General features: G+C 58.0%; 1 protein-coding gene across 1 annotated transcript in view; it reads left to right on the top strand.

The window, feature by feature from the left end:
* Nucleotides 1–304: 304 nt before the first annotated feature.
* Nucleotides 305–6000, top strand: part of FARP2 (FERM, ARH/RhoGEF and pleckstrin domain protein 2) — a 100971-nt gene continuing 95275 nt past the window's right edge. Inside the window, exon 1 of the mRNA XM_069583198.1 lies at nucleotides 305–397. The gene's annotated coding sequence lies outside the window, so the exon portion shown is untranslated. The remainder of the gene's footprint in view (nucleotides 398–6000) is intronic.

The raw sequence follows: 6000 nt of genomic DNA, 5'->3' as shown, positions 1-6000 counted from the left end.
CCCGCCCCTCCCGAGCCGTAACCGTGCCCCAAGCACGGATCTGCCGCCCTGCCCCCTGAGCCGACGCCGCGCCCAGAACCGCCCGCGGCTCCTCGAGCCGAGCTGGCCGAATTACATCCGACTCTGCGCGTGCCTTCTCGCCCTACAAATCCACCAATCAGAGCTCTGTGCCGCGCTTCCAGGCTGCGGCCGCGGAGGCCCCGCCCCAGCGGTACGGAGGCCCCGCCCCAGGAGCCGTCAGACCAATCGGCGGCGCATCCGCGGGGCGAGGGCGGGGCCCTGGGCGGGGCGGGGAAGGGGCGCGGGGCGCGGGGGCGGCCCGCGGGCAGTAGGGAGCCGGGCGGAGCCGGCGCGGACTCGGAGGCCGCTGCGGGCGACAGCTCGGGTCGGACAGCCGGTGAGGGCGCGGGGCCGCGCGGCAGCGGGCGAGCGGGGGCCAGGGCACGCCTCGGGGGCGGGCGGCGGAGGCCGCAGGCCAAAGCCTGAGGCAGGGCGGGCGCCTCCGGACAGCGAGCGGCCAGAGAAGTCTGCTCCTGGCCTGGGAAGGCCTTCGGGCGGCGGGCCGCGTGTGAGGAGGGCGCTGTTTGGGGAGCCTGCCCGCTGGGGGCCCCGGGGTACGCGTGGGGGCCCCGGGGTACGCGTGAGGACCCCGCGTGGGGGCCCCGGGGTGCGCGAGAGGACCCCGCGTGGGGGCCCCGGGGTGCGCGAGAGGACCCCGCGTGGGGGCCCCGGGTGGGCGTGGGGGCTCCGCGTGGGGGCCCCGGGTGGGCGTGGGGGCCCCTCGTGAGGCCTGGGCAGAACCGCAAGTGGAAGCTCGGGCGACTTGCGGCCATGCCCTTTTTGGCCTTTCCTTAAATGGTCTTAAGGCTGGTATTAGGTGTTAATGCTTTTACTCCGGGAAACCTGGAAAGGCTCCTCAGGCAGTGAGAGCCTTCCAGAGCCCGCCCTGATAGCTGGGACCTGACCATGCCTAGCGATCGCTCAGGCCGGGGTCCACACCTACCCTGGTGGCCACGGCCTCCGGAGGCCTTCCGCGTGCTGGTCGGTCGTAATTGCCGAGAAAACAGATTCCCGGGAGGTGCACTGAAGGAAATAGCCCGAGCCCACAGTGAAGGGAAGAGGTACATCTCAGGGTGGCTTTTCCGTGCGCCTTTGCTGTCTCTGTGCGGAGCTTTGGGCGGGGCACTCTGGAGAGCGTGATGGCCGTGGCACGGCGCCAGAGGGCTGGTGGGTGGTGTGCAGGGCCAGCGGCGCACCTGGGAGCTGGGCAGGCGTGGAGTGGCCTTTGCTTGCAGGCAGATCTGATGTTCATCTGTATCTGCGGCCCTTTGAAAGTCCTGAGTTCCTTACACCACAAGACGTAACTCTCCGTGAGGGGTTATGAAGCACTTCACACCTGGTGTTTGTATTTTGTTTTGTTGTTCACTCTCTCTGACTGTCATGTCTTTGCAACCCCATGGACTGTGGCACACCAGGCTCCTCTATCCTCCACTGTCTCCTGGAGTTTGCTCAAACTTATGTCCACTGAGGGACCGTTGTCATCCAACCATTTCTTCCTCTCACCCCCTTCTCCTCCTCTCCCTCAGTCTTTCCAATGAGTCAGTTCCTCACATCAGGTGGCCAAAGTATTGGAGCTTCAGCATCAGTCCAATGAATATTCAGGGTTCATTTCCTTTAGGATTGACTGGTTTGATCTCCTTTTAGTCCAAGGGACTCTCAAGAGTCTTCTCCAACACCATAGTTGGAAGCATCAGTTCTTCAGCGCTCAGCCTTCTTTATGGTCCATCTCTCACATCCATACATGACTACTGTAAAACCATAGCTTTGACTTTGCAGGTCTTTGTCAGCAAAGTGATGTCTCTGCTTTTTAACATGCTGTCTAGGTTGGTCATAGCTTTCCTTCCAAGGAGCACATGGCTTAACTTCATGGCTGCAGTTAAGTTGTCTCAAAATCTGCAGAGATGATGTGGCCAGGCCCTGGCCCCAGTTGGAAGCAGAGTGGGTGGCCGGTGCCGGATCACGCCTGGACCCGCTTCCTGGGCCAGGACTCCTGCTTTGTTGCTGAGCCTCAGTGAGCACTGAGCTGTCTGGACCAGGAGCTGCAAGAGCTGCAGAAGTTTGCTGGCTCGTCACCTGCTTGGACCTTCTCTCCTGGTAGGCTCCCTGCTTCCTTCTATACTAATTCCTTCCCCAGAAGAGGAGTTTTTATGATACATTCACGTATCTCTCCTTGGGTTCCTTAGCAACAAATGAGGTTGCAGTTTACGTGCCTCATAGACTTGTGAGGATCAGGCATCAGTAGCTAGCTGCCTGGAACCCACTAAGTGCTTAATCGGTGTCAGCCGTCATGTTGTCGGGCAGAAAAGCAGTCTGGGTGCACAGTCCGGAAAAAAGGAGGCAGTATTTAAGCAGAGCTGTCCTTCCTGGGAGAAGGGCATGGCCTGTGTTGACAAAGCAAAGGTGGAGGCATGGCTAGTTCTCTGCGTGTGCTTTTCAGTCCATCAGGCCCCTCCTCTCCTTTCCAAACACCTTGCCTCTCGGCACAGCAGTGCGCCCTCTGTCCTGAGAAGGTAGCAGGTGGCTGTTCCTGCTGCTTATCCTTTCAGGTTTGTTCCTGCTTTTCCTTCACCCACTCTCTTGTAAGCCTGCCACCTCCCCTTTTGCTCAGTGGGTCGCAAGTTTCCTGCACACACCTTGGCGTTCTGTGCAGGAAAAGCCCTGTAAAGCTGAGTCGCCCGAGGTCGCTGGAGCCGAGGTCGCCCCGTCCCGCTGTCTGAGATCCACGTGTGGAGCATCGTTGGGCTGCAGCATATTTGTCAGCTCCGGGCTTTACCTTGGCAACCGGGTGTCAAAAGTGAGGGCTCCACAGAGCTTAACATGACGGAGGCCAGAATGTGATGGCTTTCTGGTGATTCTGTAAATTGGTCTAATCTTTATGGAGAGCACCTAGCAATAAGTGAGAAAAGGTTTAGATTTTGGAATCCCGGTTTGAAAGCAGACTTGGGTACACCCGGCAAGTGAGACTGGTAGCGCACTCTGCGGCCGCAGACACGCCCCGGCGGCCCCTCCTCGCCCTTCCCTCCCGACAAAATTTGAACCATTATGATCCCTGGAAATACGTTCAAAGAGACATCTCAACCAAAACGGCAAAGCAGCTCGTACACAGCCTTTCCACTGATTTAAAAATACACGAGGATGTGGACAAGGACCGGAGGAGAAGGTGGAGTGATGTAAGTGGTTTTATTTTAGGGTCACAGGACTGTTTTCCAATTTACAGTCGTTTTAAAATCCAAGACCAGAAAGGCCCTCTGACACTGTCGGATGCAGTGATGAGCTTGGCTTCGCCCATCTCTCCTAGCTGCAGAGTACCAGGTGGTGAGATCCCACCCAGGCCTCCTAGGTGGGCTCTGAGGACCCCCACGGCCCAGCCCGTGGGTGCCCTCAGGGCCCCGCCCGTGTGCACTGCTCTGCCCAGCCAGCCCTCCACTCCGCCGTGGGCCCAGCTCCACTCCGTGCTGGAGAGCCGCCCAGCAAGGCCAGCTGCGCCCCCTCCTCAGTGCTCCCTGGTGCTGCCTGCACTCCGCTGTGTGGTCCGGGCCACTTCCACAGGCGTCTCCCCTTCTGGCTCATCCCATGCTCAGCACGTGGGGTCCCTTAAGCCCAAGAGGGAATGGCACACCGTGAGGGCGGGGGTGGGGGAAGGCTGAGGTCACACGCGTTGCAAGTCACTAACCTTTCTGAGCCTGGATTCCTTGTTTTGTGAGCCAGGGGCGGGCCTGGCGGCCACTCAGGACTCTTGAGGGGTCTGACACAGACACCCGCCTTTCGCTGAGGCCTCCTCCCTCCCTCTCCACCCACCAGATCCCTAGCGGCTTCTGGCTTCACTCCTTGCAGCTCTTACCAGCACTTAGGAGACTGGCTTCTGTGTCTTCCCTGCTGTGATGGGGCAGTGGGGTGAGGGGGGCGGGGGTTTCTCCTCTCAGAGGCTCCTGTGCTTTTAGGGACTTGGACTTGCTCTTTTCAGAAGCAAGGTGCTCGCTGAACATTTGGGTGAGTCAGGTTTCATCGGGGCAGAGTGGATAGCAGTTTTTATGGGACCTGAGATTTACCAGTGTAGGGGAGGGGACCTCTTTAAGAAACACAGTGTTAGAAATAAAAATTAACTTGGAGTGCAAATATTTATTTAGAATGAGAAAAAGTAAATACGTTACAGAGTTGAGAAAGCTGACCATTAATACAACATTCAGAAAAGATCCAGAAAAATAGCGTATTTGCTAATTACCTGACGCACCTTTGTTTCCCAGTGGCTCAGTGGTAAAGAATCTGCCAGCCACGCAGGAGACCCAGGTTCAATCCCTGGGTCAGGAAGATCCCCTGGAGAAGGAAATGGCAACCCACTCCAGAATTTTTGCGTGGAAAATTCCATGAACAGAGGAGCCTGGTGGGCTACAGTCCGTGGGGTCACAAAGAACCGGACGCAGCTGAGCAAGTTAACAGCAGCAGCAGCAGATAAGAGTTGGTGTTGCTGTCTTGAGCCCTGACACCCTCTGTGCCACTTTCCACTTGGCCGTGTCCTTTTTAATTAGCGTGACAGAGAAGAGAGTGAGTTCAGCGGCTCCTCTAGCATGGTTGATGGGAAACCTCTATTGCTGACTGTTAGGAGACATGAAGCATGGTTTCACGCTTGCTGTTTCTAGCGCAGCTACAGACTGCGTCTTGGAACAGCAGGAGTCCTGATAAATTCTGTTTTGCAGAAGTCCATTCAGAGAGTTACACATCTATGGCCTATCTATAAGCACACTGCTGCAGCGTGAATTCTGTTTTCTGACGGCAGGCAGTGTGGTTTTGGCCACTGAGTGCCAGCCAAGATCTGCTTGCCTTTCCACATGCCTGGTGATGACTCTCCAGTGTCTGGCCCCCTGCACTGCCAGCCTCGCTCCTTCCCCAGGCCCACACGCCCCCGGCACCTGGCGCTGCTGGTGCTGCTGGTGCTGCTGGTGTTGCCACCGGGTCCGGCCTGCACTTGGTCCCCCAGCCCCGGGCCTGAGCACCCTGGGCGGCAGCGACGCTCCCAGAGCCAGGCCTGCGGCGTGATGGCCGGTGATAAGCTCTGTGTGAAGGCTGAAACGCGTCCCGTTAACCCAGCTCAGCGTGTCTCCTGCCCCTTGTGCAGGCACCTGGGTCCTCTTGAGCCACATGACCTGGGGAAGCAGAACGCGGGCAGGGTCAGGGTGGAAGGGGCAGCAGGCTCAGTCAGTTGCCGTTGGAATATGTGTGCGAACTTTCTAGATGGCTTTGCCAAGGGCCCCTCCTTAGGACCTTGGAAGGGGCCGTGCCAGCGAGGAGCCCAGAAACAAGGCAGATGGGTGTCAGAGTCACACGGCCAGACTAGGGCAGGGTGCGGCCAGCACCTTGAGGACGCCTGGGATGCAAGTGGTAAGGGTGCTCAGGACCTCTTCTGCCAGCTGGTGGGGTGTGTTTGGAGGGAGGAAGCAGCTCTGGGTCATTTTACAAATCACTGGAGTTCTGTCTCCTGCGGCCTTCGGATCCCGGCTGCCTTGGTGACAGTTAACAAGATGTATGTTGGGAGAATGAGTCTCACTATCTGAACAAGAAACCCATTCCAGAGGCTGTTTAAAAATGATTGTTTTTACTTTAACTGAACTGTTTGAGAAGGAGGAGACACAGGCAGGTCCCCTGCTTTCTCCTAGAAGGTGAGCCATACTCCGCTGTAGGACCCCTGCTGTCCTCCACCCAGAAGCCGGCTGATTTCAGATGTAACATGTGTTTATCCCTGGAGACAACTCCAAAATGACAGACCCTCAGAAGGGAGGAAATAGAAACCAACTGTCTTCCCAAAGAGCGCCATGCAGACGCACTCTAGATGCCCGGAGGTCGAGTCCTGTTTCTGGGAAGAGGCATAAGCCCCCTCTGCCCTGGCTTGCCCACCACCCTGGCTGCAGAGCTGCACGTCTGCGCGGAGCAGCCGTGAGGAAACGG

Source organism: Ovis canadensis, chromosome 1 (assembly GCF_042477335.2).
Source record: "Ovis canadensis isolate MfBH-ARS-UI-01 breed Bighorn chromosome 1, ARS-UI_OviCan_v2, whole genome shotgun sequence".
NCBI lineage: Eukaryota > Metazoa > Chordata > Mammalia > Artiodactyla > Bovidae > Ovis > Ovis canadensis.
This window is presented reverse-complemented; position numbering and strand designations above follow the sequence as displayed.